Source organism: Callospermophilus lateralis, chromosome 18 (genome assembly GCF_048772815.1).
Source record: "Callospermophilus lateralis isolate mCalLat2 chromosome 18, mCalLat2.hap1, whole genome shotgun sequence".
Lineage (NCBI taxonomy): Eukaryota > Metazoa > Chordata > Mammalia > Rodentia > Sciuridae > Callospermophilus > Callospermophilus lateralis.
The window spans coordinates 17,563,327-17,575,754 of NC_135322.1; positions in this window are offsets into that span (position 1 = coordinate 17,563,327).

The following is a 12,428-nucleotide window of genomic DNA, read 5'->3' on the forward strand; positions in this document are numbered from 1 at the left end:
CTGCATAGAAGTGACAAGTTTCACAAAAGAGAGGAACCAATTTTGTGGCAATAGGAGACAAGCCACAAATCCGCCTTGCTGAGAATAGTGTTTAGGGTGTTTATGGGAAAAAAACGGGGTGGTGTGAGGCACAGGGAAAGGCAACTGAAGGTAAGGAAAGGTGAAGTAATCAGTGATCTGCACATGCGTAATCCAATTTCATGGCTCTTCACAGGACTCATTTTGAAAATGTCAGTGTTGGCATGGTTTGTGGGTGGAGCTTTTGGCTTTCCGATGTTAAAAGGTCACCCATTAGACACCTGTGTGGCCCAAGGGAAGGGGTAGGTGGCTTCAACTGGTTTGAGCTAGACTAAGCTATCTCCAGATCCCTAAAAAACAACTTAAACAATGGTCACCAAGGTGATCATACACCAGAGGTGTTATTTTCAATAAAGCTGGCAGGGTCTATAACTTTATTGTTTAGCTAAGGAACTCGTAAAATCAGTGATGAAAGTGAGTAACTAGAAGCAGTGAAGCTAGAAGGTTTATTTATATCTTCTCTTGGTTTAAAAGAAAGAATGTGCTCTTTCATTTAAAAATCTTAAATGGAGGAAGGACAATGGCTTAAACTTTTTACAAGAGAACATTTTTCTTTTATTAATTTCATTATGGGGATTTGGGTACAGAACCAAGTTGGCCAGAGATACCCTTGCATCTTGGCTCCTTAGTATTGGCCAAAGCCTTGAGGAGAAGAAAACTGAGTTTCTTAGTAAGAAGTCCAAGAAATCAAACCTCCTCCCTAACTGTAGGTACCAGAGCCTTCCTACCTTCTGAAAACCGGATTCATTTTACAATGGCCATTTTGCAGAATAGATCTGTCTGCAATTCAAGGTTCAGGACCCAGCTGAAATCATGTGAATCCCTATGAAATCCCATTTTTGTAATTAGGTAGATCATAAATAAAGAAAACTACTGTGTGACCTTGGGCCTTTCTAAGCCTCTATTTTCTTTACCTATGAAATGAATGAGGAAGTAAATGAAAAATGATAAAAACAGCCTTGTGGTGCCATTATGAAGGCCAAATAAGTTAAGTGTGTAAAGCCTCCTGCACAGGGTCAGGCTAGGAACTCAACAATTTCTCATTTCCTCCACTCACCCAGTTTCAACTGGAGAGTTACCTTAATGACCTATATTCATTCACTCACTCACGCACCCACCATTCATTAATTGCAAAAAAGTCATGAAATAGATTCAGTTTGGGTTTCTGCAGATATATCTTGTATAATCTGCTCCCTGTACTTAGAATGTTGAATTAGTTGGGATTACCTTGGGTTTCTCTTGAAAAAAGGGAGAAACTGGAGAGCCCTGGGCCTGCAATTGACTTAAAGCCAAGTGGTAGCTGCTCTCTTTGCAGAGGACATGGCTTCCATCTGGCAATTGTCACTTATTTACATTGCCTTTTGGCCTTTAGTAGCCACTGAATTTGCAAACTTGGCCTGCAGTTTACTTGAGGAAGTGGGTTTTCTCTTTTGTACTATTGTTATTAACCAGAAGGGATAATACAAGCAACATTTGTGTGTCTTGTTCATCTTTCAAGGAGCTTACAGACTAGCTAAACAAGACACAAAAATGTTGTTTATATTATTCCTTCTAGTTAATAACAATTATACAAAAAAGGAAACCCATAAATGGGATGACTAACACAAAATTAAAAAAAAACTGGAAATGTTCAAGTTAAAGAAAAATCAATTAAAATACTGAATAAAGACTGAACACTCACAAACTGGGTGACAGAAAATGGGGTAGAGGAAGACTGGGATGAGGTCCTTAACAGACATTTATTGAGTGATTGAGTTTTCAAGGAGAACTAATGGGTCCTAAAAGGATGTTGACCAATCTAAGTGCAGAAACTTAGAAGTAAAGAAGAACTTTATTTGGAGTCTTAGGAATGGCAATTTGGGAGACATGGGTTCAGATAGCTCTGAATCAGTGTCCTGAGGAAGGCAGAAAAAGTGGGAGCTTATATGTTGAGAAGAAACAAGGGCTATGTGACCTGATAAAAGATAAAGCAATGAATGTAGAAAGAGAATAGAAATGTCTGTAAATCAAGAGTCCAAAACCCTCTGACTATGCATCTGGGGCCACTGGATATAAAGGAATCTACCAGTTGCTTTGGTTGTTCCAGATGCCTTGCAGTCAAAGGATGGAGGTGACCAAGTTCGCAGTCCCTGCAGGAGCTGAAATCCTGCAGGAGTCTTGCTTCCAAAATGGCCTCCCAGCTCCATTTTGAGAAGTGCTTCCAAAGAAATTCTCCTTTTGTCTTCATGAGGGCTAAGAGTCATCGTATACAAGTTAAATAGTATCACTGAGATAAAGCAGTAGTTCTCAAAATGTTTTCCCAGGATCAGCAGCATCAGCATCATCCAGGAACTTATAAAAAATGCAAATTCTTGAGGTCCACTCCCAGATCTACTAAATCAGAATTTGGGGGGGGGGGGGCCCAGCAATCTGTTTTAACAAGAGCACCAGGTGAGTCTGATGCACTAAAGCTTGAGAACTACCGAACAAAGGACAGTTAGAGAATGATTTATCTAAAATTCAGGCTAGCAGTTACCTCAAGGGAGAGAGAGACTTATGTGATAGAAGGGTGGCACAGGGGAACTGGAGGAGTGACAGAAGGTTTCTACCATATAATATTCCACTGCTTCCTTAAACACAGTCAGTCCTCTGTATCCATGAGTTCTGTATCTATGGATCCAACCAACCAGAGATTGAAAACATTTGAAAAACAATTCATCAGTAATAAACATTTACAGACTTTTTTTCTTGTCATTACTCCATAAATAATGTAACAACGACTTATATTATATTTACATTGCAATAGGTATTATAAACAATCAAGAGGTGATTTAAAGTGTATGGGAGGATATGTATAGGTTATTTGTAAACACTACACCATGTGTACAAGGGACTTGAGCATTCAAGGATTTAGGTATCCTTAGAGAGCCCTGGAACCCATACACCAGCAACTGAAAAACAGCGTATACACATTTTACACACACTTAAGCATGCTGTTTTTCTTAATATATTATCAAAACAAGATAATGTCTGACTAACTTGTAGGTGCTGAGGGAATCCAGAGTAAAGACATAATTGGAGTCTAGAGATATTGGAATCTGAAATAAAAGAAAAATGTAGCTGCGTGCAGTGGCGCATGCCCAGAATCTCAGCAGTTTGGGAGCTGAGGCAGGAGGATCGTGAGTTCAAAGCCAGCCTCAGCAACAGCAAGGCTGAGCAACTCAGTGAGACCCTGTCTCTAAATAAAATACCAAATAGGGCTGGGGATGTGGCTCAGTGGTTGAGTGCTGCTGAGTTCAATCCCTGGTACCTCCCCCGACTCAAAAAAAATAGAGAAATGTAGACATGCTTGTGTAAATGAGTGATGGATGTGAATGGACAAAATGAAATGGACAAAAGTGCACCAATATGTTGGCCAGGTTCAATGTAAGAGAGGACACCTGTTCTCCCTGGGGAATGGCCTATATGGGATAAAGACATCAGGAACCAGCTACTCTTCACTGTATGCTTTATAAAAACAACAACCGATGTAGATAATGTACCACCATTATATTGGAATTAGAGATATATGTTAAGATACGGAACGGTGTGGAGAGAAGGCTGTACCCTGCCCTGAGTTACTCCATTTTATAAAGCAGAAGTTCACCATGCACCACTCCATTTTGGGATGAATGCTAAGGAAGAATGACTTTGTAAATTTTCTGGCAAGTAAATAACCACCAGATGTTGGGCACACAGAATTTATTGAGAAGAACAACCGTCAGGGGACTGGGGTTGCAGCTCAATGGTAGAGTGCTTGCCTAGTATGTGTGAGACCTTGGGATCGATCCCCAGCCCTACATTAAAAAAACTATTTAAACAGAATAAAGGTATCACGTCCATCTACAACTTAAAAAAACAAAACAAAACAAAACAAAACAAAAAAACCCAACTCCCAGCTGCACAGCAGAACCATAAGAAATGGACTGAAAAATAACTTATTCATATAAATAAAAAATTACCACTTGTGAACTTATCAAATTAAATCAGGAGCACATAGATGCATGGACTGATCAAACGATATCAGAAAACCCAGGCACCCAAGCTTATCAAACATACCAGATGCAGCCTAAGACCCATAAAAGGAGAGGCAATGCAAATGGTGGCATGGAATGCTGACCCACCACCTTGTCATTTGTCACCAGCCTTGCCCTGGAAAATCACCAGAGATGAACTCCCAATTCTCTATCCCTGGGCTTCTGCTGAGTATGATTTTTCCTGCCTGCTCACTTTGAAACTGTTGTGGGACCCTTTCTTTGGTGCCTTGACAGATCTGCCAGCTGGGTTCATTAATCCCTTATCTGATCACCTTCAGTAACTGCATTTGTATGACTCTGGTCTTTGATTCCTTGCACGATCTCTTTAAATTCTGTGGCTGCCTTAATCCTTTCTCAGCCTTTCTGTAATTTATATGTCATTGTGTGAAGTGTGATTGGAGTGTTATAGATATTATCAATTAAGATTGGAATGGAATAAAACAACTTGTGAATGCCAACCTTCAAGTGAAACCTCTGGGGAGTGATATACTTCCATTGTGCAACATTTTGAAGTAGATACTATACTTCTTACTGAATGAATAAAATAGATTTCTTGTGATAAATTTTTCTTTATGGTGTACACTTTACATTTCAAAAAACCAAATTAAAACTAAAACTCCATAAAGCCAAAAAACATGCAAAAGATCTTTTGCATTTTAAGATACTAAGGCCTTGTCCAAGGTCTGAGTAGATACTATACTTCTTACTGAATGAATAAAATAGATTTCTTCATTTACCATACCCACTTGTTACTCAAAGTAAGATCTGTGATCCAGGAGCATCAGCATCATCTGGTGCTTGCCTGTGAGGCATTTGGAACCTCAGCTAACTCCAGAGATGATGAATCTGAGTATGAATTTTAACAAGACCCCAGCTGATTCATATACAGATGAAGCTTGAGAAGCACTGCCTTAGTCATTATGCTGAACACTATGCAGTATGCCTTCAAGGAGATTATGGTCCAGAGAAAAATAAAACAAGGAGAAAGTGCCGTCCACCTTAAAAAGATGTGTTTAAATCAAACAGAAAACAGAAAAAATTTTGAATTAGGCTGAGAAAACTAAAGGAAGGATTTTTTTTTTTTTTCAGTACCAGGGATGGAACCCAGGGTGCTCTACCATCGCGTTAGAAACCCAGCCCCCTTTATTTTATTTTGAGACAGGATTTTATTAAGTTACCTTGAGTTTGCAATTGAGAGACAGTAACTTTTGAGCTGGACATTCAAAAAGAGACTAAAAACCAAAAGCAAACTCCTTGATTACCACTTGAGACTGATCAGAACCAGATCATTTAAAAAGCTGAAAAATACAGGGAATAAATTAAGCATTTATGTCATCTTCCCTGTATTGATTGTACTTCAGGATAAACAGAGTCTTCTTTATGTAAGGATCTGAAGCTAATAAATGCAAAAGAACAGAATTATAATGATACCATTTTCAAAACTTAATAAAATGATGTATCTTTAGGGGGAGAAAAATATTTTCCTCTATCCTTTTGGGTCTACAGATGTGGCATCTAAATTAAGATGACACAAGAGATTATCAGGAGAAAACATTTATTAAGCATGTACATGGATGGATGCTTCACAGAAAAGAAATGAAAACACAAAGAAGTGGTCAGGCTTGAGAGCTTACATACCATTTTAACAAAGGGCAATAAATTGTGGAAAAATGAGAAAACAATGGAAAAGGGATTTAAACTTTTAGGAGGAGTAAACTGTTGGAAGGTAAGTATACAAGAGAAACTAATGGAAGATAAGATTTGTTTATGCAAACTCAAGTATCTAGTGATGAGTCTTCCCTTCTTGATATAAGAGGTGGGGGCAACTTCACAAAGTTTCCTTTAAACCTGCTTTTAGGCAAGAAAGTGTGAGGGCAGAGTTCCTGGGGTGTCTCCTGTTTCTTCATTACCTTCAGCCCAAATAATTCTTTTATTATGGAGTGGTATTTTCTGATCCTCTTCACATTAATAACTGCTGATGGGGAAAATTATAATGGTGAATCAGGCTGAAAACCCGTAAACCCGTGGATCTATCCAACTCTGAAAGAGAGGTAAGGAAACATGCTTCTGCAAATCTGATGTAACTAAGAACGTCACCTACATAATATTCTTGCCAAAAGTCCAACTTAAATCTGATTAAACCCCTTAAATCTAGATCTAAGTACTAGATTGCAGAAAAGAAGATAGAGCGGAAACTCAGAAAAGATTCTGTGGCAGATATTTTAACAAAACCCCAATGTTTGTGCTTTGAACTAAACAAACCAACTGGGGAAGAAAAAGATTTATGAGATGATGAAGAAAATCTGAACACAGACTGGTATTAAGAAATTATTAATTTTTAGATATGAAAGTGTTAGTGTAGTTAGGTAAAAAAGACTTTACCTTAAAGATATATGATGACCTTTGGAACTTGCTTTGAAATAATTTAGAAGGGTGAGTTGGGATGCATAGGAAACAAGGCCGGTAATTACTAGAGCTAAATTATAGATACACGAGGGTTCATTACACTAACATTTTACTCTTGCATATTCTATAATAAAATTCCAAAACTTTTTTTTTTTTAAACTATGCTTTTGGAGCAGGGGGAGTGAAGAGGAGTTCCCCTTAGTGAGCAGAGAGCACACACAGAACTGGAATTGCAGGATACTGCATTCAGAACACTGTAATTCAGCTTGGTTATGGGGTAGGTGTTGAAGGCTGGAAATGCAGGTCGGGTCAAATGATGGAGGATCATGGATGCAGGGCTGAGGAATTTTCACTTGATCCTGTGGTCAGTGAAGAGAGTCCTGAAGGTGGTGACTACTACAGACATAACTGCAACAACAGTCACTCTTATTTAGTTCTTACCACAAGGCAGGCATTATGCCAAGTACTGCACATCTATTATCTTAGTTGAACTGCACAATGATCCTATAATACTGGGCCATTATCTCCATCTTAGAAATGAAGAAACTGAATCTCAAGAGAGATGAAGCAATCTGTTCACTCTTGCACAGCCAGTCCCTGGTGGAGCCAGGATTAACCTGTGCCTCTGGTATTACCCCTCTTTAACTGGAATAGTTCTGCCATTGTTTGCTTTATAACTTGGTTTTACTTAAGACTTTGCTTGGAAAAAATTGCTTCCATTCCTTGAAATAAGAGTCTGGAGATCACTGCTGAGGATGATGGGCAGCTGCTGAAGGCATTTGAAGTATTATAGCTTAGTGGTTAGAACATGAATTTTAAAATCAATCAGACTGGTTTTAAATACTGTTCCCACAACTTTACTAGGGATATGATCTCTGAATGGCCATTCTGTTAGGGCTTCAGTTTCCTCTTTTGCAAAATGGGAGTAATACTAATACTTCATAGCAATGAATAAATCCTTAATAAATGTTAGCCTAGTTTTATTCATATTAATAAATGGTAGCTGTTGTTATTATATGCTATATAACTCCAGTCAGATCATGACCCCAATAGGTTCATACTTAGGGAACTAATAATTTTCCCTTTCTAACAGATGAAGAAGCTGAGGATGGTGAAGGGTGAATTGGCTTTCTCAAGGGACACTCAGAGAGGTACCAGTAGAGCCAGGTTTGAACACAGCTTCTGTTGAACTTCAGAAACCAGGAATTTCAATTTTAATTTCCTGTCCCATAGGCATAGGAAAAAACTCTCTCAGGTACTGAGCTTCTACAATGTGTAAGATATTATATTAAATACTTGACATTCATTATTTCACTTATTTTCATGACTTTATAAAGTAGATACTATTACCATGTTTATTTTACAGAAAGGAAAACAAAACCCAAAGGAGCAAAAGCATGGCTGAGTTTAACCTGTCACTTAAGTTTCTCATCAGATTCCTGAACAATAAAACCAAGACTGAAGTATAAAACTGTGGATAAGTGTACCCCAGCAACGACCATCTCTACCCACTAGAGAGAAACTTTTGCACATGTATAGGCAGGTGAAGCAGCAATTCTTGTAATAGCTCAAAGCTGGAAACCAGCTACGTGACCATTAATAAAAAAAGGATAAATAAAATAGGGTGTGTTCATACCAGTATCTAGCAACAAAAATGAGAATGTTAACATATCAACTCAGCTTAGTCTGAAAAACAAAATGCTAAATAAAAACTCAAGTTGCAAAATGATACCTGCAGTGTGAAACTTTATGTAAAGTTTTATGAAAATTTATGTAAAGATTAAAAACATGCAAAACAATACTATATGACTGTAGGTACTATATTTGCAATAAAAGTGTAAAAACATGGATGGGAAGAATCTTCACTTACTTGAGGATTGTGCTACCTCTGGGAGGGGGCAGAAATGGAATCAAGAAAAGTGCAACCAGGGTTTCCACTCTATCTGAAATGTTTTATTTTTAAAACTTTTTTTGGGGGGGAGCAGTACTGGGGATTGAACCCAGGGTGCTAAACCACTGAGCTACATCCCCAGAACTTTTTATTTTGACAAGACAGGGTCTTGCTAAATTGTTTACAGCCTTGCTAAATTGTTTACAGCCTTGCTAAATTGCTGAGGCTGCTTTTGAACTTGTGATCCTCCTATCTCGGCCTACAGATGAAATGTTTTATCCATTTAAAACAAGCCTGAAGCAAATTAACCAAAATTCTAAGAAGAATTAAGCCAGGTGTGGTGGAGGATTATGCACACTTGTAATCCTAGCTGCTCGGGACTACATGATCCTCTTCCCAGGAGGATTGTGAGTTCAAAGCCCGCTTTAGGAACTTGGTGAGGCCCTAAGAAACTTAGTGAGACTCTGCCTCTAAATAAAATATAACAAGGGCTAGGGATGTGGCTCAGTGGTAAAGTGCCCCTGGGTTCAATCCCCAGTACCAAAAAAAAAAAAAAAGGATAAAAAAGGATTAAGGCTGGGGAATGTGTTCATGAGACTTTGTTAGTATGGTTTCTCATTTTTTCCATGTGTTTGAAATATTTCATAACATTTTCTAAAGCAACAACAATAAAGACAGCTGAAGTTGAAACTGCTCAAAGCCATTCAGCTGTGAGGACCAGGCTGAGGATTCTGGTGGCTGACATGATGCTGTTCAGTTCACTGCCTAAAAACCATCCCTCCATAGGGTCTGTTTGCCTAACTATAAACCCCATCAATAGAAGTGTGGGCAGCCCAAGAACTTTGAGAGGGTGAAGGTGAAAAGTCCTTAGACTGCCTGAGAAGTGAAAAGAACCTCCTACCCTGTATGACTAATCTCCCATGGTATTTCCCACATATAAACCCTCCCCCACTATAACAAACCTCATTCCCCACACATATCATCCCTCATTACTCACCCCCACTATCAGGGATTGACCTGGATGTCCCTCTAGCACTGGTGGTCTATCAAGAACATCACTCAGGAGAACTTCCAATGATCACATATCTCCCTAACAGACTATTCTTAGGAAAGCCCTGCTCACTAATTCCTAATGGAATATGTGGAGACCCTCACCCATGGGAAAATTTAGCTAAGACTAAATTTTCACTCCTCAATTTATCTTGAAATAGGATTGTTCAGGGGTCACAGAGGCAGGCTGGCTGGATTGAGATCAAGGTCCCAATCATTGTGCCATTTAAAAACTGTGTTCTATTACCAGATTACCTTATCATTTCTTATAAATGGAACAGACTGCACAACCACCTTGTTCTGGGTATGTTTTCGTCTGGCTGATTCAGTGTCAACATTTATAAGAACTGCATAATTCTTGTAACAAAATCTGCTTCCTCATCTATTCATTTCTCCATAAACATCAATGAAACCTCCCAAAGCCTCACTCATGCGTGTCCAGCCCCTCCCCCACAAAGACCCTGACCAAGAATCCATTCTCCTCCCCTTAAAGCCCGACATACAGTTCTTGCTGCTCCCAGAGGAGAAGTCTACTTGGCTCCCAACTCAATGCTGACGTCCCTTGACTTGAGGACCTGTGACAGACAATGGGCTTCACCACCCGAGTCCCTACCCTTCCACTCATCAGGCGCACCTCAACTCTTGAGAGTCGTGCTCAGCACTTCCGGTCTTTTCTCGAGCACTTCCTGTCTCACATGCGCATTGGCTCTGGGCCGCCATCTCTCTCCTATCTACTTCCGGTTAATACCTTTCCTGCTTGACCCTCATTGCACACCGCTGGCTCCTGGTCTCACCTGTTTTGGTGGAGCACATACACACAGGCGAACATCCTGAGTCCTCCCTGAGGGACTGCCCTGCCCTCTTTGCAGACCCTGAAGGGTGCATGCATACTGAGACTGCTACTGAAAAGGCGGGAAAGGGGAGACACAGTGTTGGGGGCTTTGAGGTTCAGTCCTGAAGTGAGAGCCTGCAAATTCCCAAACTTTGAGGCAGGCCTTCCAGAGAACTCACATTTTACACAGAATGTACAATAGCTCTCTATCAATCATGTGCTGAGATAAAGATGACAATGCTCTGAACATGTTGGGTTGGTTTTTTTACTCCTTTTAATGTGGCTATTAGATAGATTTTTAAAAATGTCTTACATTTTATTTCTGTTGGAGAGTGCTGGGGTTCAAAAAGTTTCAAAGCTCCTATCCCCGTGACTAACTCATAATAAATGTCTGATGCATTCTCTAACATACTTTCACAGATGGCCTCCTCATGAAAAGCTTTCTGCCCTGGGGAGTTCAGTTCTATTTGCAAACACACACACAATACAGTGAACATAGAAGGGACATGCAGATTATGATAAATAAGTGCTGTAAAGAACATAAAACAGGGGCAGCAGGAATTGGTAATGTCTCTCTTTAATCAAGTTGTCAGGGAGGGCCTCACTGAGCTTGTTACCTTGGAGCTGAAACCAGAATGATTGACAGAAGGTGCTGGCTCTGGACAGCCTGGGACAGGGGTTCAGGTCAAGGGAACAGCCCCTGCAAAAGCCCTGAGGCAGGAATAAAGTGATTACGATTGCAGAAAGAAAGAGTTCCTTGCTTAGGAGAAGGGTAGTAGGAAATGAGCCTGCAGAAGTGGAGGTGTGCTGGACAGCAGGTCACAAGGGACTTGTAGGCTGTGGTCACTGGTATTGAAGTGTGACCAGTAACTTTTGCAACTGTCTCCACCCAGTCCTTGGAAGAATTCTAGGACTCTAAGGCATTCATTGCATGTAATGAATGAGGTTATCTCTTATTGTGTTAGAGACTGGTACTAGCAAGTATCATCCTTGGGAAAATTGAGGAGGTCACTCAGCATTCCCTGAGGGGTGTAATTCTCTAAAGCCTGCACCGGAAAGTATTTAATAAGAGATTTGAAGATCACTTTGACTGCAGAGAGTGTATAATGTGGGGGCTAAGAGCTAGGAGTGGAGGCAGGAAGGTCAGCGAGGAGTCTTTGTTAGTGGCATAGATGAGAGATGCCAGGGGCTTCCACTGTAGTGGTAGTAGCTGGACAGTAAGTGAATATGTACTTTGGAACCAACAGAAACCAATGGATCAGACACAGGAAGGACATAGAAAGAGAGGAAGGAATCAAGGATAACCACTGAGTTTTTGGTCTGAGCAATTGGGTGGAGGCCAGTGCCCTGTTTTGGTGATTCAGGTTCCATTCTCAATTGTGCTTGGTGACCCTGGGCAAATAAGTGACTTCCTCTCTCTTGAATCTCCATTTTTTTCTTCAGTAAAATGGGCCTAGCTGTAGCTATTTGATGAGATCTAGGAAAAGCACAAGTCTTGTACATTGTAAACTCTTAAAGTACTACAGTCATCATTGTGATTTTTCCTGTCCCATCCCCCACCAGCATACTGAAGTAGATAAAAGCATGCACCCAGAGACCAGTCAAATCTGAATTGAGTCCCAGAATGATGTGGCCCTAGGGAGGTTCATTCATATCCCTGAGCCTCACATTTCTCCTCAGGGAAGGGGATTCTCATAATATCCTCCCTTCAGACACAGTTTTAAAGATTCAGTGAAGTCTTGGATGTGAAGCGCTTAGCACTCAGTATAATACACAGTAATTGCTCAATAAACAGGGCCTAAATGCCAGAGTAATTTGAGTTTCTGTATTTCAAAGGAAAATAAGTCTTTTTAATATTTTTTTATGAAGTAATCTATGCTCATTGGAAAAATATAAATAGTACAGGATTATGTAAAGTAGAAAATGAAAGTTGACCTTCCCCCGCTTCCCTGAAATCCCTAAACAATTGCTTTTGACTGTTACATAGCCTTTCAGATGTGCAAGCACACATCTGAAAGGCTATGTAAAGGCTAGGTAACACACACACATTCATGATGTGCACACCTATTAATGTTCTCTTTGAGGAGGATGAGAATTCGACTCCAGAATCATAAAT